At 38.6% G+C, this 26,659-nt stretch overlaps 1 protein-coding gene across 1 annotated transcript in view; it reads right to left on the bottom strand.

Annotated features, from left to right (window-relative positions):
• Nucleotides 1–26,659, bottom strand: part of FucTA (glycoprotein 3-alpha-L-fucosyltransferase A) — a 305,570-nt gene that overhangs the window by 193,597 nt on the left and 85,314 nt on the right. The window contains exon 3 of the mRNA XM_090385904.1: nucleotides 4,700–4,764. The gene's annotated coding sequence lies outside the window, so the exon portion shown is untranslated. The remainder of the gene's footprint in view (nucleotides 1–4,699; nucleotides 4,765–26,659) is intronic.

Below are 26,659 nucleotides of genomic sequence, written 5' to 3'. Positions count from 1 at the left end.
TTTTGGGGGCTTGTGGGGGCATGATTTGATTGGTGATGGTTGAAAGTAATGCTTTCTCCATAAGTTTCAAGAGGCTGGAAGAGCGAGAGATTGGCCTAAACTGTTTAATGAGGGATGCAGATTGCCATTTAGGATGTGGCCTCACAGAATATCTGTTCCAGAGAAGGAAAGTAGCGCTGCGTTAAGACACGGTTTAAAATTGAGAGTAGTGGATCGATGATAAACGTGCTGAGAAACTTGATCATGAATTGTGGCAGAAGGTCGGGGCCTGCGGTTGCGGAGGGTGGCAATCCATTTATAGCAGTTATAAGCTGCTTCCTGGTGATGCAAACGGTGGCGAGCATATCCGTTGGGACGTTGACAGGATATGTCGGGGACACATAGTTCGAGAACCGTGCAATGTGATCCATCCACAGTTCAAGGTCCGGTGTTTTAGGAATTCCTGTGCCGAGAGTTATAAAATGGTTTGCCTTTTCGTAGGGTTGCTTTTAGATGTTTTTTGATTGCAGATGATTTCTAGCGGTTGAACACTGCCCTTCCTCTGGAGAAGCAACCGATCTTGTACAGCACCTGACTCTTTCCTTTCCATTAGGCCTTCCTAGCCACACTCCCTTGGGTGGTCCTTTGCCTCCAACTCCCCGGACTGGAGAGAATACCCCTGGTCTTCCCCCCCCCCCTCGCCGCCCATCTTTCCCCTCTGGTTTCCACCAGAGGGGAAAGATGGGCAGCGAGGGGGGGAGTATGAAAGTAGAGTTCAAGCATTGAAGACAGCCTATGTCTTCAATGCTTGAACCCTATACCCAAAAATTTAACATCAGATCGCATAACTATTACTCCTTTTGGCTGACCCCTATCTATAACTGCTTTTTTTTTTTTTTTAGGTCCTAGCCACTGAAGTCTCAGGAAATTATGTGGCAGGATCTGCCACAGTAAATAACTATGGCAGGTCCTGCCACAGTTATTTACCTGGTCAGCCTCCAAGGGGCGGAGTGTGGACAACGTTGGGTCCCATTAGGGGCCCAGCGACTAAATGACCAGAGGAACAACGGTACACGACACTACACATGTACAAAATCCATACACTTTTAAACCTCTGGCATTGACAGTGTTCTGTTCCACACCCACAATGTATAGTAAGCGAAGATGGGGGAACCCCCTGGTGCCGTTTGACACTAAACACACTACGCTAAAACTTGTTAAAAATTTCAATGCACATTCTAAGATCTACGCAACAGAAAACATTTTCCAGTGTAATTACCTTTTTAGTATATTGCTATGCGACCAAAAAAAAAAATTACTAAACCATAATACAAGCAGAATATCGTAAATTCTCGGCATAAATCAATTGACAACCCTACAACGAGTGTGAAGACTGAAACTTGTTTAATGTTTGGAACACTACTCGCTAGGTGCGTCAGCATCCTATTGTCTTCACCTTGTGGTCTATCCGAATATAAAAACTCCAATGACGGTGGACAGATTTTCATATTTTACATTTGGGCCTTTTTAAACCCCTTGTTGATCCATTCCAAATTTCATTAAAATGACCTGCTATACACCAAATTTTAGCAATAGTATTAGTAGCGGAAAATTATGCAAAAACCCAAGCTTATACAGTATCAGCAGAGGGGGGGGGATGGGAATACCCTGAAACCATTCTTCCTCAGTTTAAATTTAAATCCTCTGATGTATGTGTGTGGCGGGAGCAACAGGAAGCATTGAGTTCCCCCAATCCATTCAAAGCCTTAAACACCTCAATCAGATTTCCTCGCGGGTGTCTCACTACGCTGCAATTTGCAAAACCTCTCCTGGTAAGAGAACCCTTTTGCTCACTGGAGGACTCCAATAATACCACTAATTTCGCTGCTCTTCTCTGCATCCTTTCTAACAGATCCACATCCCTCCAAGCCTGTATGCAGTACTCAAGGTATTGCCTAACCATTGCCTTATACAATGGGATCCTCCAATCGTCCCTTATCCCGGCTTGCAAGATTCATGTACATCATTGGCAAAACCCAACAGCTCTCCTGGCAGCCTGTCTTCAATACTCAGAAAATTTAATATCCGACTGCACAATTACCCATAGGTCTTTTTCATTCTTCACTACCTCTTTGAGTGTGGTAAGACTCATTGTAATGTACTTTAATGCAAGAAACTCATATTCGTTAATATTAAACTTCAATTGCCATTTCTCAGACGATCTGCTAAGATATTAAGTAACATAACCTAATTTCTGTCATTTACACATCCTAACATCTGCAAACTTAAACATTACTCCTGATATACCATCATTAATATTAGTTAATAAATATAAAAAACAACAATATACCCAGTACTGAACCCTGGAGGACTCCAATAATACCATTAGTACACGAAGAGCAGTTCCCATTGATAACCAGCCTTCTCCCACTCAACCATCCCTTTATCTCAAAACCCTTCCTGAAATCCAAGTGTATGATATCAAAATTACTTTTTGCATCTAGTTCGTTTGTTACCGCATAATAGTATCCAATCAAATTGTTCAGACAAGATCGCCGCTTAACAAATCCGTGCAATGGCTACAGTATAATTGCATTCCTGTGCCGATGGTCCTGCATTTCCTCTTTAACCAGTGACTCCGTTATTTTCCCTGGAACAGAAGTCAAGTTAACAGATCTGTAATTACGCATGCCATCGTTTGAATTCCCCTGAGTGAATTGGGAAAACACTCGCACATCTCCAGTCCATTGGGACCTGCCTTAAATTCAAGGATGCTCTTAATTATGGCTAAAGATCTGCTTACTTTTTTTTACTACCTCCTTTAATATAACTGAATACATCCCATCCAACTCGGTCGCTCTATTCAATAATTTCTCTTCCACCACCTTCCTCTCAGTTATCAAAAAATCATTTAGGTTCCTGTTAGAAAAACAATGTGATTCATCCCTTTTCTTCTACTGTTTTACATAAATAAAGACTACTTTCTTTGGCTTATTTGCCTTAGATTGCCTAATCCCTTTGTGACTCGGCTTCAGACTGATTTATATATACGGTAGATATCTGTATCGCGTGGTAGGGGTGGAGACGCTGTCCTCATAGCGAGGACAAAGGTCGATGCTATCATCTTGTCATTGAGTTGTATACCATGAGTAACAAACTAATCTAGAAAAAAGGTTAAAGATACACTGACAGCTGAGAACTAGTTGCATATGAGCGAAAGCGCAGGTGGCAAATAGGATAAGCGTTAACACAAATCACCCCTTCTATTTAGGTGTATCCCATCCCCATAAAAGGAATCTATCCTGTTAACAAGCACGACCACGCTGAGAAATATTCAACCCCTTCAGCCTCTCAAATTGATTGAGAAATCTTTGCCGAAAATTTGCAAAAATTTGTCGAAATAATGCAAATTTTATTTAAAACCAACAATCGGGAATTCATAAATTAAGTGTAGTTTTAATGCAGTATCGTTAATTTTAGAGTTTGCTTTTTTAAGAAGTAAAAAAATCGAAAGCGCCTGAAGTGTGACGCACTGCGTATATTATGACTTGTTTTTACCGTTCTTCAAAAGAGAAGGCTAAAAATTCTAGCATTTATAACAGTGCTCACGCATAAAAATTTAAAGTATAAATAAGAGCGCAGATACCCGTAAAACTGATGGCGTTAAAAAGACATTTTTTACGCACTCTTAAAAAGATCTGAAATATTCAACGAGGCTTTCGTGTAAGAGTGAAGATAAGCAAACATCTTTAGAAGCAGAAGTATTTCTTAAACCCCTTTTATACGCCTCAGGATGGATGCCAACATCGTTTTCTACGTAAAAACTCCTCTACGCTACCATCTGAAGTATTTCTTCCGAGAGTGCGTCTGCTTTATTTGCATCCTCGTTTTTACGCGTCTGAACAAAGTTCAGTCTGGGAGGATGGAATTTAAAACAAGGAACAAAAGGTGTTCTCCATTTTTTTTTTAAAGGAAGACATTACTGGAAGCACAGAGAGAATTCTTCATAGAAAATGACTTACTAATATTTTTTAAGGGAAAACTAAAGACCAATTCTCATACTATCTTTAATAAGAAAAGAGAGATAAGAAAACCAAGCAGAATGAAATCGGTATCGTAGACTTTACGTGGTTTTCAAATGTTGAAAGTTACATCGATAGAACCATAGATGGAGTTGATTGGAAGTGGACCTAATATTCGAACTTCCTACTTTTCATAAGTGCTCTTTGGACAAAGGATAAAAGGGACATTATTCTTAATAGGGATGGAGTTCTGGGGCAGGGGGAGTTGCCAGAATTAATATTGGAGAGCAGCAAGAAGTTCTGCTCTCCTGGATTGAGAGAAGTCTCTTTGTTGGTTTTGGGCCCTTTTCAGCTCACGGCCTGGCTGTATCGCCCCCCCCCCCCAACACCAGTCTGTTAAGGGCTGCTTTTTATTTTCTTTGAAGCTTCTAACTCCGATCCGCAGCTGCCCACATCTAAATTGAAAACTTCCCACTTCTATAAAGAAGCGATTCGAATTTAAAGATTTTCAATATTGAACAAAACTTTACCACAGACATAAAAAGAAGCGGAATAAATCGCATTTTACTGCCACCCCCCAAGAAAGGAGAGTCGCGATCTCATGTACAGTTGGAAGGGCTACAGGAGTGCCAAGTATGGTCAGCAGTGAGCATTATTGAATATCCTATTGCAACATTCATGACAAAAGTCGCACTTACCTTGACCAAAGCACGTACTATCACACTTCAAAATCATTGATCACAATTTCCACGCCAGAAGCCACCTAGAAAAGGAAGAAAGATTCAATAACTACACTGAAGCTGAATGCATTTTATTTATTTCTATCAGTATTTCACAGTCTTGAGAAATTTCAGTTCTTTACACGAACGCGAAGAATTTGTTACGAATATCAGAAGCGGGTTATTTTATTTTTATTATTCCTCTACTCGATCATAGGTGCGTGTAAAGAAAAGCTCATTTCATAAGTTCGATGTAAGACATTTCAATTTCCTTATTTATTTTTTTATTTCTTTGCTTTCCCGAAATTCTCAATCACATGAAAATTTAAGTCTAAGGATGTTTATTACTGATGTATGAACTTGACGAAGCAGTAGAAATTTGAAATGTAATCTTTTTTTTTTTATAATAGATGGGAGAAAAATTGGTTTGTCGTTTTAGAAAACCAAAAAAATTCTTCTCAGATGTAATAATTTGAAATGTATACGTTACAAATGAGTCTTTTTATCATTTCTAAGAGCATGAATAAGAAGTATACTTTTCTTCTTTTAATATTGTCTAAATATTTCTGATAAATCTGAAAGAATACCAATTCTTTGGTAATGGAAAGAGATTCAGTTGCCAGGTAACACAAAGGCTTGCCTATGTGCTACCTGGCAACTGAATTATTCCAATCCACTTCGTGTTTGGAGGTGGAAATGCAAGTTGCTCTAATATTAAAATTGTAATAACCTAAAGAATCCCATTTAGGTTATTAAACTGCAAATAAATGCGCATAGAAATTAATCCAAGACTTAAGTAACGGTGGTGAAGGTTTATAACAAGACTTCCGGTTTCTTGAGAGCGAATATATCATTGCTAAGCAAAAGGACAAAGTTCATCACAAATCACTGGAAATTACTAAAAAGTTGTGGGACTTGAGGGTGTAATTATCTGCTATGATTGAGACTATTTCTGCAGCCTTTGTGGCTGTTCTTTTCTCTAGTGAAGGGGGGAACATTGGGAGTTCTGCAGACGTCCCTGAGACATCCTTCAGTGCGTCCACCGTGGCAATTCCCAATCCTCCACTCCAGAACCGAATAAAATAGTTTCTGAAAGTATTCGGGTACTATTTCATTGGGATGAACGGTACATAATTGGCAAGGACCAGATGACCCGTTCTGTCAAAAACTGTGACCACAAAGTCGATGCATTGGCAGTCGGACAAAGTCCATCGACCAATCAATGACTTCCGCTCAATTAAGCAAAACAAAAGAGTAGGTGGAGAGTTAATTTCTTGGTATTTTATCGGCTTATTACCTTACATGGAGGGTTTCTTGTAAATGCCAAATGATAAAACGGTAGGCGAATCCATTTGTCAACGTACGAGACGCTCCGTCCAACTTTTCCGCCTACCTCTTTGGCGAATGTGCACGATCACACACACACACGCCTATTCCTTCGAGTTAAGCTACAAAATCTCATCACGAGAATTTGTTTTAAGCTGTGACGTGGGTCAAACCTTTTATAACCTTCTAATGACTACCAAACCCTTCTTGGCTGTTGAATTATGGCAGTCTACCTAAAGGTGATTTAAGTTGTCAAGAAGGGACATTAACAAGTCTCGTGAAGAATTGCTTCCGAGGCTTGTAAAGCCAATAAGGAGATGAAGCGGTGTTTTAGATAACGTTGTGCCTCATAGCACACACACACGCAGTAATACACCAGCAACCATTCATTAATGGCACTCTGTGCTCACTGATTACTTTTAATAGTAGCGAATAGCCTTATTGGTTTGCAAACCGCGTCTAGGATTCTTAGAGCTATCCAATCATACTTAAAAAAAAAAAAAAAAAGAAGAAAACAACTCATTTGTTTTTCCGTTTTGGGTTTTAGAATTGTATTATCGCAACGTTATGTTTATATTGGTAGATAGAATTTGTAGCTCTAAAAAGCCAACACGACACCTCTTTAGATCAGAAGCTATGTACCCAAATACTGAAGGTCACGTGCTATTCCAGTTATTTCTCTTTGTAGCATCCGATCTGAGCATTTCCTCGATGAGCTAACCTAATTCTACGCGCATTGTGCACAATTGCAAGGGCAGTTGGACCAACAAAGGAGCCCTGCCGACCTGAGCTCATGCACGCAACGGAGATGCCCCCCTTCTTACAATTTAGCAACCTCCTAACGCATAAGCCACACTCATAAAACAGGTGCTCCTGCTTGATGGGTTCCAAAGTTTGTATGTCTATAAAGAGAGCGCGGAAGAACTTGCCCATCAAGCTCCAACAGCAAGAGGTGCCCTTAAGGCAGAAAAATCTCATCAGTAAACAAGAACGCACGCGCCAACAAAAGGCTGGAGGTGAAATCATTACTGAAACCGGGTAAGGAGCCTCAGGCAATCGCTGGCAAACTCTCTCAACCCTCGAAATCATTTCTATCGCCAGCACTATAATTAAATTATGTTCCCCTAATAAAATTATGGGGGTGCAGACCTGCAGCTGAATACGCCACACCCGAAGCATTGGTTCGTCCCTCAAACTCCACTTTCAAGGAAACAAAAGGGTGGAGAGCGCAACCATGAAATATATGGATAGGTTTTAAAAAAAGCAAGAACAAAAAACATAAAAGAAGGCAAGCCCGTCCCCATTTAGCAAACGACACACGTAACCAGATTCCAGTAGCGGTGATCTGCGATTCCGATATCGTGAAAGATAAAGGTGAACTCCCCGCAACTAATGGAGCGCGTGTAATTAGTCTTATTATCTTCGCTACATCGTGGCTGCTGCCGCTGCCTCGACTTTCAAATGGCAAACATGGCAGCTGAATGCAAAGGATGCTGACAAGTTTGACGTATCTTTTAACATCTCTTTATCACTTGGTTTGGTGGGCATAAAAGTTAATTACATTTGAAAAAAAAAAAAAAAAAAAAAAACGCTTCGGAAAAAAAAAAAAGACTTGATTCCACAGAAACTCGAGAAGGCAGAAGATAACTGACGTTGGTCTTCAAGGAATACATTCCACAGATCTGTAGAATAAATATCTATTTAGTAAACGGATAACCATAAGAATGAAAAAGAAAAAGCTGATTTTATTAAAAAGATTTCTTCTCTCAAGTTGGGAATTCTTTTTACAGCATTTAATGAACTGGTGACGAATAGCTGAAATTTTGGAGCTGTTTCTGCAGAGCAGAAGTCCAACTGGAAGGCAGACTAAGCTTGTTATTATCTGCAGAACTATGGACAGAATATCCATTCATTGCAAGAAATTAATTACTATACAGGAGAAAAAGAGCGCGTGGAAGAATAAGAACCCTAGGGAGCGCCACTGAGAAGTTAAAAAAAACAGCATTACAGGAAACGTTTATAAATAAACACCTATTTCACGTAGTAATACGTATATATTAATAATTTATATATTTAGTAAACTGATAACAAAAACTACGAGTTCGTCGGGATTCACGAGTACGAACTGAGAACATTTCCTTTCTCTGCATCTGCCATATTGCCCATCCATTCCCCTGGTGGAAGAATCTAACCAAGGTAGTTAGATATTCCTTTATGTAAAATGTGAACCATTTCAAAGACAATTACATTTCCTTTCGTAGTGCTCATCGTGTTTACCCAACTTTAAACCGTGAGTCACATTTCGTGTCCAATTAGCGAGTTCCACTTTGTGAAAACACACATTTCGCGAGATATGTGAATATAATTACTTCCTCCTCGAGAAAATCCTCGCGCGTATGAATATTTGCTGTCCCAGCATCGCGTCCAATTTTAAGTACGCGTTCAGCATGATCACGAGATGGCAGTCTCGTTCTAAAGCTGCAGAAAACAATGAAATCTCCTAACTTAACATTAGTGCGTGAATAAAGTGAAAACTAATCATTTCTGTGACGCAAAAAAATAAGTTTTATCCTTCCAAGCAAGCGTGCTACTGGAATAAACTGAAATTGTAGATAGTAAAAGAGAATATAAAGACGTTTTTCTCTTTTTCTTTCATATATTTTAAAACGAGCATCGCTTATGCAATCACAGTGTGAGCATTTCTTGCTATTCTTCTCTCACTCATTCACTCTTGGCAATCTACTGAACCGCCATATTTTCAAAACCCAAAAGAGACTAATGCGTGTTCAACGGACATCGTTGTGGGCAACTATCATCTAAAAATCTAATTCCATCCATCAGTAATAGTCCTTAGGCCTAGAAGCAGTATTATCGGATGTATCCGAATGTTTTACTATCGCCATATGGCACGCGCAAGTGCAATTTTTGATGTGATCTGCAAGTTGCTGTGTTCCACAACATAATCTGCATTATAAAGCCCTCCGCGTCGAGCGCGTGATAGTATTTTGAATGGATTTTTCACTCGCTGTACTATTTTGGAGGATCGGTTCCCGAAATAAAACCCAGAGAGAGAATCTTTTCTAGATGCGCTTTAATATTCGATTTATTCCTGTGAATGAATCTGAATAGTAAAAAAATAGGGCAGAAATATATCATTCGCACAAATAATTGATGCTGCGCATTGTAGAAATATTTAAATGAACTTTACATGGCAAAGGCGACTTACTCAGCAGTATGAAGTTAACCTTCACACCACGACATGTGATAGTGAACGCGGGCACCTTCTACGCTTCACATGAAACGAGTTGGTCAATGTACACAATGCGCTACATTTCAGGCAGATTACCAAATAGTTATTCATGATTTATAACATAATGTACGGTATATGGATAGTCTATGCGATATGTATGGGAAAAAAAAAAGTGATAATTACCCGATTTGTAATGGTCCGATTTTAATTAAATGTCGGTTGGTTTGACAAATCTTTAAAATGCCCAAATTCAAAATTTCATGAAAATCCGTCCACTGAGATGCGAGTTATGGACGGTTGGACATGGTGAAGCAAATAGGTGCATTGTGGATATGTTAATGCGCCCAAAAAAGAAATAATAAATGCAGAATTTATACCAGTGCGATTTTAAAGAAATTTAAGACTCGGCAAATCTCTGTAACAGTACAAAATCTAAAATCCCATCAAAGTCCAGCAAATGTGTTTTTAAATAGTTGAAACAACCCCAAAGAAATTAAGCTTGCCCATCAGTCTGGATGAAATGCCTCATTGCTTTTCCGTGAACTCTGTCTTGTAATCATTAGAGTATAGGTAAAATTTAGATTCATCAGACCACATCACAATTTTCCAATCTTCAACAGTTCCATTTTAATATCATTTAGTCCATATTAGCTGGCATTTTTATCCCCAGCTGTTAAAATTAATCTTTTTCGGGGAAGGGGGAGAAGGACCGTACTTAAATAACCATGATATGCAATTCCTAACAGACATCGGCTGATGAGGTACTTGGTTAGCTGTTTGCAGCATTTCTTTTCTCGTTTGACATAGTTTCCAGGTGCGTTTCTTCATCTTAAGAACTCATTTCATTGGCTAAACTTCGAAATCAATATTTATCAAACACCACTTACAAAGAGAACTCATCCCTAATTTATCCCAAGATATCAAATGGTATCTTTGGATAAATTAGGGATGAGTTCTCTACTAGTCTTATAATTGAGATATTGGCGTTACTTTCATATGTTGATGAAGAAACAAACTGATAGGAGTACAAGAGCTCAAGTTCTTCATTCGGCATCATCTTGCATGCTTGATCCTTGTTTTTTTTTTTTTTTTTTTTTTTTTTTTAATGTTTCCATGATTTTCTTGCAGAGATATAATACTGGACACAGATGGCCCAACAGGTTGTCTGAGAAGTCTTTCACGATATCCAGATCGTCTGACATCATGGAATATGTAAATCCAGAACGTCCTTTCTAAAGCTGGTTCGGCAAGTCGATCGCATTGCAATCCACACGCCCTGGTATGAATAAACTAAACTGCCTAAGTTTTCATCAAACACTCTTCAATTCTTTAATATTCTGCATACAGCTCTGGGGGGGGGGCGGAAGGAAGGAAGAGAGAGAGAGAGAGAGAGAGAGACTTCATGGATACACAATACAAGATGGAGTACAAAAGGAAGCATACTGGTTGATTCATTAATTCTTGGCACTCCCAAACTGTCTGACGCCAGTTTGGGAGTGCCAAGAAGTGCAGGTACCACAGAATCAGATCTGCGAAGAAACAACTAACAAGACCCCTTGTGAGACATAGCAGGATGCTGTAGAAAGAACGTTGACCAATACAGCTAGTTGAAAAAAAATAGAACTAATTTTCGATTTTTCCTTATTAATCTATATTAGTAAATTAATAAGAGGAGTTTACCTCAATATAGTACGTGGAACACTTCCGTATGATACCCTCCAGAAATTAAAACGGAAAAAACGAAAAAATCGACAACTTACCGGTACATTAAAGTAAAATATAAATAATTAAAGTAAATTATAAATAATTAAATAATCAATTTAACACAATTCAAAATCAATTCAAAACAATTAAAATTCAAATTAACGCAATTAAAAGAATCTAACGAAAATATTCAAAACGATTTTCCTTCCTGAAGCTGACAATGCTTTTCGACCGACTGTCGTGATCACAGGAATGAAAATTATCGAATCAGGCTAAACCTGAAACTTAAATAGTGATTATGTGTCTTCGCGCATGCGCGTAAAGGTCCACGCATCGGAGATCAAATATGGCCGCCGAACATTAACAGAATTCTCGTGTAATTTAATTTCAACGGTTTCTGCAATTAATAGTCGCGTATAATTACGTTGAACGTTAAGTATTTTGGCCTCGTTAAATAAAAAAGTATGTTTTTCGTTAATGGCATGAAAGGCTAATTCTGACGCTGCTGAACGAGAAGCACGAACAGAGGCTTCGTGTTGATTTACACGGATATTAAGAGAAAACCGCGTGGAACCCTGATAAGACGAGTCGCAATCACCGCAAGAAATGTTGTATACTAGATCATTAATTTGTGTTGCGAACGCCGAAAGAACCGAGCGATTGTTCAGTATAGTGTGTAACTTCCGTATAGGCCTAGCTATAATTTTAAATTCGGTATCTTTAAAGAATCTGTTAAGCTGTTTGTGCCACTGTTCAACATATGGGACAGAAATAAAGTATTTTTTGATATTACTATTGTTGATTGGTGCAGTATTTTGTATCCTATCCTTAGCTTGTACCCTAATTCGATTTATAGTGTTAATGGGATAACCCCTGTTCAAGAATCTGCTAGTTAATATTTGTATTTCTGAGTCTAAAGCAGAATCCGTCGTTGAATATTTATAGGCATTTAGAAATTGATTAAAGATAATCGATCTTTTGTAGGTGAACGGGTGGTAGCTATTATAATGTAGAAGCATACCGGTGTTTGTGGGTTTTCGATAGATGCTAAATTGTATTTTGTTCGAGTCCCGGGTAAGCGTGAAATTTAGAAAGTTTAATGACTTAGTATCCGTATCTTCCCTTTCCAATGTAAATTTGAGTCTAGAATGAATATTGTTAAACGAATGTAAAATATCTTGGATAGTACTACTATCGGTAATAACTAGAACATCGTCTAAATACCTCCCATAGTATGTGATACGGGGACGAAAAGGTGTCAAATGTATCTGCTCAATCGTTGAGAGATAGATCTCTGACATTAAGCCACTCAGGCTCAAACCCATTGGTAATCCAAAAATTTGTTTGTACACCTTGTCTCGAAAGGTGATGTAGTTAGCCTCAACTAATAGTTTAATTAAGTGAAAAATCTCCTTTATAGGCAGCTTCGTATAATTAATCGGTGTCGAGTTTTTATTTAACATATCCCAAATAATATCTAATGTGTATTCAACGTTTACATTCGTATATAATGATGTAACATCTAATGAGAATAAATTGTCATTGTCGCCGAGTCTACAGTCTTTAAGATTATTAAATAATGTATCGTAATTCTTAATCCCAAATTGTATAACCTGTCTAAAAGGTTTTATAATGTTATATACATGTGTGGCTAAGGCTGAAAATGCCGAGTTCCTGTAGGAAACAATAGGTCGAATCGGAAATCCAGGCTTGTGTAATTTTACCTGACCAAAAAGTGCAGGAATATTGTATGTTCTGGACTTCAATTCCTTCAACTGAACCATAGTAATGTAGTCGTTTTTACGATATGTGGTTAACGTTTTATTGTATTGATTTACCAAATTGGTAAACAGTGTCGGGTCCACTTCACAATAAGTGGAGCTATCAGATACAACTGAATCTAACTTATTAATATAATCATGTTTATCTAGTATTACCACTGTATCTCCTTTATCTGCCCTCTGTATAATAATGTCCTTATTTTCTCGAAGTTCTCGTAAAGCTGAACTGTCATGTGTATTCAATTTAGGAAGTCGTGTTTCTTTTATGTTATTCACTACTTGGTTAACTTGTTGAATAAATACATCTTTTTGTGGAACACTACGAAGTCCAAATTCAAAATCAATTACGCATTGTTTTTTTGGCAGCTTTCGAGGTGGTAAATTATAATTTAATCCTTTGGATAAAAGTGAAATCTGGTCCTGCGATAGTGTACACGAGGAAAGATTTGTAACCTGTTTATCCGTGTAAATCAACACGAAGCCTCTGTTCGTGCTTCTCGTTCAGCAGCGTCAGAATTAGCCTTTCATGCCATTAACGAAAAACATACTTTTTTATTTAACGAGGCCAAAATACTTAACGTTCAACGTAATTATACGCGACTATTAATTGCAGAAACCGTTGAAATTAAATTACACGAGAATTCTGTTAATGTTCGGCGGCCATATTTGATCTCCGATGCGTGGACCTTTACGCGCATGCGCGAAGACAATCACTATTTAAGTTTCAGGTTTAGCCTGATTCGATAATTTTCATTCCTGTGATCACGACAGTCGGTCGAAAAGCATTGTCAGCTTCAGGAAGGAAAATCGTTTTGAATATTTTCGTTAGATTCTTTTAATTGCGTTAATTTGAATTTTAATTGTTTTGAATTGATTTTGAATTGTGTTAAATTGATTATTTAATTATTTATAATTTACTTTAATTATTTATATTTTACTTTAATGTACCGGTAAGTTGTCGATTTTTTCGTTTTTTCCGTTTTAATTTCTGGAGGGTATCATACGGAAGTGTTCCACGTACTATATTGAGGTAAACTCCTCTTATTAATTTACTAATATCATTATCAACGTAGAACATATTGAGTATTACAGCTCTGATTCATACTATCTTATTAATCTATAGTACTTTCGGCGCCAACTTCAAGAAGATATTCCATTGATTTGTGGGCGCTGGACACTTTTTTTGTGATTAGACCTCTCCCTGGTGATCTAAATTTAAAAATAAGGGAAAAGTACTATAGAATAATATGGCAGGTCACCGTACAGATTTTTTTTTTCCAATTAATTATTCATCGCCTTTTAAGATTTAACTTTAATAAATGCACTTTTGCATATAAGTAAAAATACATATGAATAATTAAATGTACAAGCCCTCCTAGCCAGTGGTTAGGTGATTACACCTTATTGTAAAGGAACGAATTTAAAAATATAAAGAATAAAAATCCAAATTTCCCATTAGAATTTGTAGTTTCAAAAACTACAAATTCTAATGGGAAATTTGGAAAACAAAATTACAGTAAAAACGTTTCATGTGTTCTCACGAGATGGCGCTACTGCTGGCATCATGGACGCCACTCTTGGAAATCTCAACAAACCAGTTTGCTCAAGTGTTTGCTTGCCGTCTTTACAGTATACATCTGCTAATTGAAGTTTGGCTCTCAAATATGCTTTAACTAGTTAAAAATGAACCGGCACAATTTTCCCCTACCCATAATGCAATTCAGCAACAAAGACTGCAGTTTTTTTGCCTTTAGACATTGCTGCAAGCGTTCGTGCAGCTTTTCAAACTTTGTTTAAAAAAAACAAACAAAAAAACCCCATCATGGATGGAAGTTTCTACTCTTCTGAAAAAAAAAAAAAAAAAAAGCATTCTTTGCGATATCAGCGGATTATTTCTCTCACAATGACACTCCCCTCAGCAATGCAGTAGAAGTTTCTTCTACGACAACTTGCCCGAAGCCTTCCATTCAGTTTTTCAATCGGTAAAAGCAAATATCAGTGACGTAAAGAACAAGCAAGACGAAGTAGACTGAGGCCCACAACCCCTGGAGCGAGCTTAGAAGCAACAAACACGGAAGACAAGAGAGCATTTTTCAACAAAACCAATGTCCACAGCCACGACATTTCTGTCTGGGCAAGAAGCAAATAGAGCCATTCCTGAGATTTATGTATTTAATCTCGGTAACAGGTTTATTTGTTAGGGCTAAGAGGAAAGCCTGAACTAATACAACTTGTAGTTCTGCAATCAATGGACTTCTGTAATGGTCCGTATTCTTAAAAGACCAATGGAGAACGTACGCTGACCATTTTCATTTTAGCAATTCTGGCTGCAAACTGCAAGTTCTGTAGTCAATATACCGTGCACGCATAAACACAAAAACAAATATAGGTTTGCATTAGGTTGCTTGCTCTTGTCAGGATCAATCAAGCTAATGGGTAACACGCGCTATCGACAAACAACACTGCCAAACATCAAGTACTCTATTAACAAATGCTTAAATGGCAAATGAAATGTGAAAGATGGTTTACAATACGTAAATTTAAAATAAAATTAAATGCAATGGGTCGTAGAAGAGATGGAAAATCTTTCTATTGCAAATGTGCATCTAGTTTATGAAAAGGTAATTAACAGTGTTAAAAGGATATGGTTTCCGGAACGTACCATAAGAAATTGAAAACAAACAGATTGTTAGGACAACTTAGAGGATGCGCGGAATGCTAGCTAGACGCATGTTTATGACAGTCATGTTTGGTCTATTCTTTCACAGAAAGGTGTTGGTGACTATATGCTTACTTTGGAGTGACTATATGCTTACTTCGGCACTACTTGAAATAGTATTCTTAAAAACAGAGACAAGGGTATTTTGCCCAATCTTGGGAAATTTTCCTATTTAAGTTTCGGTTGGTATGCAGTTGGATGATGTCTGAGTTCTACGTGTTATCAGATTGGAGAGATCAATTGCAGGGGTTGATCCTAAGGAGATGGATATAAGTTGGTGAACCAGTATTCATTAATTGTGTCTGTCAATCAGAGTTTCAATGAGCTGTCCACATCCGTCTGCAATTGAAGAACCCCACCAATGGATGTCTATTGAGGTCTCCCAATAAACAGAAAGGAGTGCATAAATTCAGAACATCCGAATTTCAGGGAGGAGAGAAAAACTACTTAATCCTCACTTGAGACGGACTAACTCGGCCACGTTGTGAAAAACCCTTAATTCCTCGCGTCATCGTTGGAATTCGAAATCGGGCATTTTTCACCCAGTGTGGAGGGACGGCAATTATAAACCACTGTGCTGCCTGCATTTATGGTTAACTTGCTCATTTCGCCTCGATCTATGAAATCTTGTGGTCATTTTTACAGTTGATGTATTCAGATATTGCAGTACATTGTGAACGACTTTTGGCACCACAGTTTCGATACGTAGCGTCACCTCTGTATGTGGACCGAGGATGATCAACTTTCTGATATTTGTAATATCATTATAGGATTGGTGTGTATAGGCAAAAAAAAGGCACCTATTGAAAGGCGTATTGAAAGTTAAATGGTATTACATCATGGGACCAGGCACTATCTTTTCGGATTATAATTCTTCTAGCTTGTATTATCTCACTGACTGACTATTTCATCTTTTGATGCATTTAATAGATCGCATTCTCAAATTTCCATAAAAAATAGTAAAAGAAGAAATCTCGCTTACGGGTTGAGCTGAGTTAATAAAGATTGTAGCATTAAGGATGTTGGAAAGTCTACATTGAGAGCTCTATGGTTGTGGTGGTGGAAGTATGTCAAATGCCCATATTTGCTCCTTTTAGCCCTGGGTTCATTATCACCCAGATTTTCGGCACTACCGCCAGAGTTACCAAGGAGTTTTAAAGTTGATGTGTTTGTAAAATAAGGGGAAAAAATTCAAGGGGCTTTCCTTTTCTGAAAGTTGCTTACAGGTCGTAAGACAATCTACTTTTTTAATGAAAACTGAAAAAAAAAGTGCGAAAACTAAACAAGACCTGTCGCTTCAGAAAGAACCCTTTATAAATCGCACTAAGACTGGCTTGGCACGCATTTAAATTTAGCTCATTTCCTTCAAACTCCATAACTTATAGATTAAGTTCTGCGCAAACATCTGCGACAGTGGATCAGCTTCTGTGATTAGCAGGAAACTCAGTAGTATCAGAATGATAATGTATTCGTATTACACGCCTCTTCGCCTCCCCCTCCCATTTTTAATGACCTTTACCTTCAAAAGTTTAACGCATTCCAAGTTAACTTTGTATGCACTTACATACAGTGAGTGGCCACTTTATTAGGTACATAGATTCCTTTCGTGTACCATACACTACAAAATAGATTCGCAGATATGCTGTATGTGCGCAGTTCGCTTGAAAATGGACAAAACTAAAGATCTGAATGATCTGTACATTGAATAGTAATCAGCACTACACACGAGACGAGTACTATGAAAACTACAACATTCTGCTGGAGTTTGACGTAAGGCTAGGCCAAATAATATACACTCGGCAACCCAATACAACTGTGATAACCAAATCGGCAATCCAGAACGCAAAACTCATCGTACTTTGTCATAGGTGAGGTATCGTACCCAGCCAACGACCAAACCGGGTTCAACTCTTGTCTGCAGTTTCTGCCAATATTTGGCAGAAACAATGCTGTTCAATCTACACATAATTTGGATAACAACATTGTACTCCCTCCCATGTTTTTTCTTTTTTTCAATTTCAGGGTGGGAAGACCTAATACGGCACATGAAAGCAACAAAAATAAATAAATACACACAGAAAACAACTCAAAGTCCCGTTTATAAACGTTAGCCCAATTCAAAGTCCACAGGAACATCAATTAAGATGGCTTCAACAAGCCATAACAAATCAAATAACAATGAATAAGGAAATCAATTCACGAAGTCAACGAGTTCTTCAAGAATCTATATCCCAGGTACGGTTACAGGGCGTTCAGGAACACTGGATGATTTGAAAAACGTTAACCGGCCTGAAGAATCTCGATTACTGCTCTTTCATGCTGATTGGAGGAGCACAATATGGCGAGAACAGCGTGTGTGAGACTGTAATAGTTTATAATTTTATGTATCCGCATGTTTTAATAGTGCTGTGATATACACATCAAGTGTACACGTCTGGAACGTATATTGGATTAGTAATGACAATTTGGATGAAACAGGTTATGTTGAATATTTTTCCGACTACTTGCATCCTTTCTTGGCTGCAGTACACCAGTCTGCGAATGAACTTTCCCAAAAGAAAGATGTGACACGAGACTTTCCATGTCACAAGGCAAGAATTGCACAGAACTAGTTCCCGGAACGTGAAAGTGAATTCAGCTTACTGCAGTGGTCGTCCCAATAACCAGATCTCAATCGAGTTGAGCGACTATGGAATGAAATCTTCAGAGTAGAAATCTGAATCCACCCAACTTGCAAATGCGCCAATATGGACAGCATCTCTCTTAAATCACATTGATCCACTTGGCTCAACTGTTGATGAACCTACTAAGGTTGGTGACAAACTGAATACGTATTTTGCATCTACATTCACACATGAGGAATTCTTTAGGGAAGGAGATGCCAGATGCACATTAGAATCCATCAGGTAGCTGAATGATTTTGTAATAACTGGGAGGAAGGTTGAAAGAGAGATTAAAGTTAAACATAAAAAAGGTACCTGGGCTGGAGGGTACTGAAATCTTTTGGAAATGTTTTTGATACTGTTCCGTATAACAGATATAGCAGTATCTAAAGCTTTTCTAAAAGTTTCAGAACAGCTTTTAATATTAACTCTACAAATTGGAGCAGCGCCGCATTAAGGGGCAAGTTACTGGTATGGATAAAGGGATAGTCGAGTGGGAGAAGACAGACTGGTTATTAATGGGGACTGCACTTCGTGGGCTAATGTTATTAGCCGAGTTCCTCTAGGGTTTTCCGTATTTATCGATGAGGTATATCAGGCTTATTGTCTAAATTTGAAGATGATAAAGGTTGGAGAGATGTTAACGACAGTAATGCTGTTGCAATAAGCTCTAGAAAAAGTAGGCAGATGGGATGAGAAATAACAGTTGAAATTGAACGTTAACGAATGCAAATTACTGCATATGGATAGCAGTAATACCAGATTAACGTGCCAACTCTGTGGTATTACACGAAGGGTAGTAGAAAATGAAACAATTGTGCAGTCAGATATGAAGTTTTCTAAGCAGTGCAGACAGACTTCCAGGACAGCTCATGGAGTTTTGTCAATACAGGAATGTATTGACAGATATACAGGAATTTTGCTAGCAAGAATAAGGGGTTATTATCCCACTGTACAAGGCAATGGTCAAGTCTCATTTTGAGTACAGAAAAAAAGTCTGGAGGTTTCATTTTAGGAAGGATGCAGAGCTGCTGCACGGGTGCAGAGAAGTGCAACCACATTGATGAAGGGAACAAAGGAACGCTCTTACCAAAAAAGGCTTCAATTCTGAAAATGGCATCATATGGTGAGTAGACACTGACGTGCGAGGTGACCTGATTGAGGTGTTTAGGATTTGAAAGGATTGGGTAGCTCAATGGCGATGGCATTTTTCCTCTTGCTCCGACTACACACATAAGAGGACATACATTAAAATTGAGGAAGGATGGATGCGGAATAAATGTGCTGAAATTGGTCTGCAGCCAGCGGGTGCGTGATTTTTGGAACAAATTTCCATCGGTTCTTGTGAAAGAGTAGGTTGAATAAATTCAAGGACGAACTAAAAACAATCGGATTTTTCCTAGTGAATTAGCAGGTCTACAGGAACATTGTAGATATCCTCCCGCTCACCTTAATCAGTATGATTAACCTAAAAGCATGTTGTTAATTCAAGACTCGCGATGGCAGTGAAGCACACTCAGCAAAAGGAGAGCAGTACGCAACTCATGTAAGGTTCAAGAAAGCGATTATCAACTCGAAAGCTGTCTACCGAATAGAATGACAACTTTTTCCTGGGTGTTAGTGATAATCCCCTACCCCTCCTCCCATATTAAGGATTAGCCTCCTTTGCCGGATGCTGCACGAGTATTCGCATATTTCCGAAATGGTAATGCTTTTCTATAAGTTCACACACTACCGTTGTCATAAGGGAATATACCACCTCGTCGAACATCGACGTATAACATTTTGCGAGCTCTTCCACTTTTTGTCCATCAATGTAATGTAATGTGTCATCGACTGTTCGCGGCAAAAATATGTAAGACATTACACCTATTTCTTACGTGACGCGAACATCTTATGGTAACTTTAAGAAAAAGAAATCAGACTGAAGTGGGATTGGCTCAAATCACCGACAGACAGGATAATCCTTGGGATAGTGGTATTCCAAATAAATTTTAGCTGGAGAAAGCAGAAAACAACACGTTAAATTCTTAGAAAACAGTATTTTTATGTCTGGTTTCCTTATATCAGAAGGTCTCTGATATAAGGAAACCAGATAAGAACTTCATACAACGTGTTATTGCTTCAGATTTCTACATGTTTACAGCCCAGTTCGTTTTAGAAGCCTTTCAACCGAACGGCTTCTTTTGCTTTATGCAAGACTCCATCTTAATACAAAAAATAATAATAGAGTGACTACAGATGACAGCACCTATCTGTTTCTGTAGTTTTTAAAGCAGCTCTAAACCCTCCGCTTCTGTACACAGCAAACTTATCTTTTTCTGTTCTGCTCTTCCTAAAAATAGATACACAAAGATATTCGACCACCGCGCGAAGAGAGGTTTTGTTAAAAAGGACCTGCATGTGAAATACACGACGCGTGTGACAATTTCCACTTTTATCTTAATGCCCACGTGGATATTCTCAGTGTTATGAACCTGCAGCCCAAATAACTGGAACATGTTCACAACCGGGAAACAAACTGTTTACCACCTACGAGCTGTAATGTTGAGGCTGCATCGCCTGCTGCCATGGTAACGGATCATGTTTTAAGACATACCGAAGTCGAGTTAATGAGTTCGTGATGAATCACTGGTGCATGTTTCCTCATTTTCAGTGCAAGTCTCTAAATTGCGCATAATCTGAATCCCTGAATATCCAGGAATGATATGGTTCGCTCCCAAAGGTTTTAAGTTTCATTAGCAGGCTTGCGCAAAAGGCCACTGCTTAGAAGAAAACACACGAAGACAGCGCAAATATCTCCATTAAAATGAAATAACGCGTTGTGTTTAAATATTTAGTTTCAGAAAAACCAATGTAATCTTCTGGCTTCATTAACAGCGAATGAAAACAATCAGCTGCCTGTGAAATCGTTCGAGAGTACTCCCACGATTACGGCAGAAGGGGTGTGCAGCAGGTGATTAATGTTTTGAATCAACATCCATTTTAGTGAAACCTGATCGTGTTGAGAGCCATAGCAGTCTACCCTTATAGTCAAAGCTTATTAGCTTTGACGAGTTAAGCGATTATCATTTTCTTTTAAGCTAAACTAACAACGAAAACCTTCAAAAATGCCTTCAGTAGTCAAGAATTATAAATCAACAACTTTCCATAATTATGGCTGATACTAGTGCAAACAAGTTTTGTTCTATTAGTTATCGCCGATCTGAAGTAACAGTTATGAACCAATCAGACCAAAAAGCCATCTACAGGATCGAATGCAATGAATTCAAAGAATTGCAATTTGAACTAGTGTTACTTGCCGATAATTCTAAGAACCTATACCAGTCCCTTGATCACATATATAACCACTCGGTGGTCAAGATGTCGAGGCAAGTAAGAGAGGAGAAATGACGTCATAAGCGGGCAATTTACCCTCGATTGGTCAAACAGAGATCCAGTAACCTGTCCAACCTTCCACAGATCGCTTCTCTTGTATTCGTGTACATTGATTATAAATAAGGTTCTCTTTGTACTCCGGGAAGACCATACGGTCATAGGTATTCACAAGGTAGACCGCATTTAGTAGCCAAGGGCTTGAACCAAGGCCACTCAAAGTACATGTACTTTTTCCATAAACAAAAATACAACAGAGCAGATCTTTAGAGAGCAGGATTGGTTACTGGGGTCTCAGATTGAACAATCAGGAATTATTCACATTGCTCAATCGCTCTCATTAGATCGTACTTGCCAGGACATTGTGACCATCAAGAGGGTATTGTGCATGTCATCAAGGGATCGGTACAATTTCCGGATGGTGATGCTCTTTAAAAGGTAATTATCGGTGTATAACGGTAGTTTAAACTATAGTTCTCTCTTAATGAAAATAACCCACGAAAATAAAAAAAAAAACTCTTACATTTCGATTTCCTAGAACATTCTCCAGTGCGTTCCAGAGGGCGCAACTTCTTTATAGGCTTTCACGGGATACTGAAATCCTCTGCACAAAATTTCTGGTTAGCCTCTTAACAAAATACTGTCTGCAAGTCAACGATAGCCTGTTCTCGCACGTGCCAAACAAACAGCTGTCATTACACTCGTAATGAAGTGTCCCCAGGAGAGAGAGAGAGAAATCTCGCCAATACTGCGACCTTGCAGGCCGTAGTGCTGGCGGGATTACACACAGAGCAAAGGCGTGTTTGCACGGGCGGGAATATTGCTACTGCACACAATAAGGCATGGTATCGCCAATAGGGAAGATTACGATTGTAGTCTCTCCTCCTCTTCTGAGCTCTGCTCCTTGATCGACGGGGTGTCTGTGGAGAGCGCGCGCAGATGAATGTACAAGTGTGGCGTAATCGCGCATTTGCCTATAATCTAATAACCGATCTGATCATTATCATTTATTTACCTTATCTTTTAATGTCGGCCGCCAGAGGAAGCCACTCGAAGTGCCGTGATTAATGATCCTCATTCGCTATTAACTGGCGGCGAATGGATGTGGAAAGAGACAGAAAACCGCCAGGTGGCACAACGGGGCAACTACAATGCAGCTGAGCTCTGTCGTCGAAGCGATGTCGGTTGAAATACGAGGCGCCAGAAGAAAGTTGGTCTTCCTTGGACAAGAAGCGGCTGTAGCGATGACGGCTTAAGCTTCATCCCCCTCCCCACCCTCTTCTTCACTAAAGTTACGGAAGCTAAGCCTAGTTTCTGCAAACTTAGATCCGGTAGAGCAGGTTTTATCTGACACTAATCATGGAGAAAGGGAAGATGGAAGGCGAGCCACGAACACTCCTTCGGAGTATTTCTTTTAACCCAAACCGGGTTTTAATATGTCAGGGTGGCACAGTCTTCCTGCAACCATCCATAAAAAGTAGCATCATTTGTAAACATAGAAAGTGAGCTCGTAGCAGCAAGAATCTTTGGTCATGCGGGTCAGGAGAAAAACAGGGCATCGTTGAAAGACAGGTTTGTGGAATGGAAGCCACAAAAGCGCCCGAGTAATACTTCCTATTCACCTAACTTTAAGCTATCGTGCATTCTCCCCCCCCCCGGCCCTTATATTTACAGACAATTAGACAAAGACTGGAGGGATTCACCTATCTCTCAATTACCATGAAGATAGCACGAACAGAGTGCTAGTCCCAGGTGAATGAACACAATTACTATGACCGTAAATAATTACTTCAGCCTATAATTAAACATATCGCAACAAAATTAAAGTTAGTTGGTCTTTCCTTTATATTTCATGAAGAGATTGATACCAAGTATCGACCCCTAAGTGGGTAATCCCAATTTCACTAATCTGCCTGTTGAGAACGCGTAACATTTGTCCGCTATGAGACAGAAAATCGCAATAATATTCCGAATTAATAGACGAAATTCTTTGCCAAGTCCCTTTTAGAGGTACTGGTTAAGCACAGTCGTGTCCCCTGCCAGTGAGTCCATCTATGAACAGGAAGGAGTCGAGTATTACAAGGAAGTTCGTATACTCAAAAGGACGGCCACTGATTACTTTTGGCAGAACACACAGAAGCCATTATGCTGAGAACATACGTCAGAAGTGACGTTATTTCCTCCTCTAAGGAAATCCAGGATTCTTCCAAAGATGCTTAAACTATAACCTTGTACACGATTTTTCGTAAAAAGAATTCCAGTAAGAGGAGGCGGGCAAAAAACCTGAATTACAATGACGCCTATAAAGAAAGAAGCTATTTGTATACGGCGTGACTACATCAAATCTGCAACCAGCTCATTCACTGCACGCTTCTACTTAGAATTCGTGTAATCCAAGGTCAAAGTACTTCCTGCTGCACTCAAAGGTGAAATACGCACGGATGATGGTATTATTCCATTTAGCAATTAATTAAATATTTCAGATGGCTCAACAAATCTTTTTCAAGGGTCCTTTTTAAAAATATGTCGAGTCATTGCTAATTTCATTAAAATCGGATTAACAGAAATCCACCAAATATTTATATAAATCTGTATTTGTTGTTAAATTTATACAGTCAGTGTTATTAAGACTGTTGAACATAGAGAGATGCATGTATATAGAGAGACAAGACTTAAAAATATATGAGAGAAGAGTAATAAATATTCTGCGGTTGTAATTATACTTGGCGGATAAGTTTACAGAAGGTAAGAGTTTTATTTAGTTTTCCATGACGTTATAATTTCTTAGTAATTAATTGATAAGAAGAACTATATTTTCTTTTGCATTAGAATTTCTTTTATAGATGCAGACGCTGCGTAGAGGGCGCACGCATTCAACTTTATCGTGTACCGGGTTTAAAGACTTCTTCCTCTTCGGTTCTTTTCAAGGCGTCTCGATAGGAATCCATTAAACTTTTCCGATTCAAATTGGCATCTCACGGTACATAATTACTTTACATCTCTTCTCCAACAAGCGCATAAATGAGTCGTTAAAATTTAGAAAATCTCAGAATAAAATGGGAGAGGCTGTAAGCATTAAGGAGAGTGCACTAATTTTTTTTTCTTCATTTATAGTTCTAACTTAAAAACGAAACAAACCGACCGAGCATGCGTGCAACTTTTCTTCGCCTCCCTCAGATGACAGCGGGATGGACTTATACGGCGCGTTGAAACAAAAAGATTATCAATTTTTAAAGTCAGTGTCGTGTTCTCGTTTGAGACATGAAATCCCACTTAAGTAATCGCACTTATTTTTCTCTTCGATCTTCGCCAAGTCATAACGACTTCATGCGCACACCTGGTGGCACGTACACGACGTGCGAGGGAGTAGATCCATCGTAATCATTCACCGTTCGCTCAAAAGAAATTGGATTTAAAAAGGTTCCTCGGAGGAGTCCACAAAAAGAAGACAGAAACGCAGACCCGATTCTAAAATTCCTCGACAGCTGACATAAAGGATGATGAATCCAAATAGGAAATCACGTGATCAATCATCTCACCCTCCTCCAAGTTCACAATGACCAACGAAATGGCCGGGGTTTGCAAAAGCACTGTCACCTACACAGTTACGAATTCCGTCACGTATGAAATGGTGTTGCTTTTCCGCAATGACAAAGGATGCAGTACACAGTTCCGCAACCCATCTTCCATCGAATGGATAAACATCACGATCGAATAAAAACAACAGAATATCCCTCTATACAAGGTTTTTCATCCCCTACGAACCCTCTTGTAGTTACGTTTTTATTATGCTATGTGCTCTTGCTTTCTATTCGCTGCATTCTTTTAATGGCTACAGCCTTTTCTTATTTCGTTCCGAAATATTTCAATTTATTTAAGTTCTTAAAGAAAAGATATAAAACGACTTCACAGTATAACACGGGATGTAGTAGTTTGTGACGTAAATACATTGTATATTTAAATTTTCCATTAATTTCATATAAAAACCATAAGTTACACTTCAAATGTGACAATATTATGCGTTATACATTAGTTAAAATTAATTAACATAATATAAATATTAACGTATTTATATTATGGTTATAGTGTCGCTCAAGAGACAAAGAAATGTAATATATATCCCTCCCCCCAATGCCCTTGTTTCAAAATCAAATTTTCGGGGACAAGGGATATATATTCTCCCTCCCTAGTAGGCGAACATCAGTCAGATCCCAGAAGTAAGTTTATTAACATCGAGAAAGGATTTTGGCGTTCTAGAGAGAGAGAAGTCGCAGCGAATATCAAATATCTTCATCCTGTAAAACGAATTTCATGACGTATCCAATGACAGCAGAACTCTTAAGATTACTTCGAGCTTCAAAACATAAGATAAGAAATATCACATTCAAACACGTTTCCTGTACGAAAACTTGACACTTAAGAATGGCAAGTTTTCTATACGAGAATATGTTGACAGCTCAGGTTAGAACATTGGATTTCCTTGACGAATTGGATGACTGACAGCGGGACAACATCAATAAGGGATGGAAACAGCAAAGGGCATTACCTTCCTACAATAAGTAGATAAAATATGCAAGACGCCTGCCTGATGCGGTGTTAGAGTTCCGCCTAGATGGAAGGAACTTTAACGACCATCTTTCAAATCCTGGCGAATCCGTGCGACTCACAAGAAGGATGCATGGTTCTTTCGCGAAGCTTTTTTTTTCCCGGATACGCAGGAAAGCCTACATAGCGAGAAAAACACAGTTTACAGACTATTCTACATACGCCTCGTCGCCGTGGTTGCCTTAGCGCAAAAATAAAACAAATTGGGTACAATAGGTGATGGTAGATTTTTTTTTGAAGAATAAAAGTTCAAAATGCCATTTAAATATAACGTCAGTTTTCATTCAACAGCTTTATAACGTTCGGTTATTTAAAAATATGTTATATTTACTGCGATATCGATAAAAATAAAATAATGGCTAAGGGGACTGGGGGGAACATTACCATTAAGCTGCTGTAGTATAAAAATTATATCTACCAATCCAATGAATTAGCGCTTTATTTTTAACCTATTCGGGGATCGAATTAGAGTGACTTGAAGGGCAATCAAGCCTAAGATAATAGTTGTTTGTTGCA

Source organism: Mastigoproctus giganteus, chromosome 12 (assembly GCF_048544385.1).
Source record: "Mastigoproctus giganteus isolate SK-2022 chromosome 12, ASM4854438v1, whole genome shotgun sequence".
Classification (NCBI taxonomy): Eukaryota; Metazoa; Arthropoda; class Arachnida; order Uropygi; family Thelyphonidae; genus Mastigoproctus; species Mastigoproctus giganteus.
This window is presented reverse-complemented; position numbering and strand designations above follow the sequence as displayed.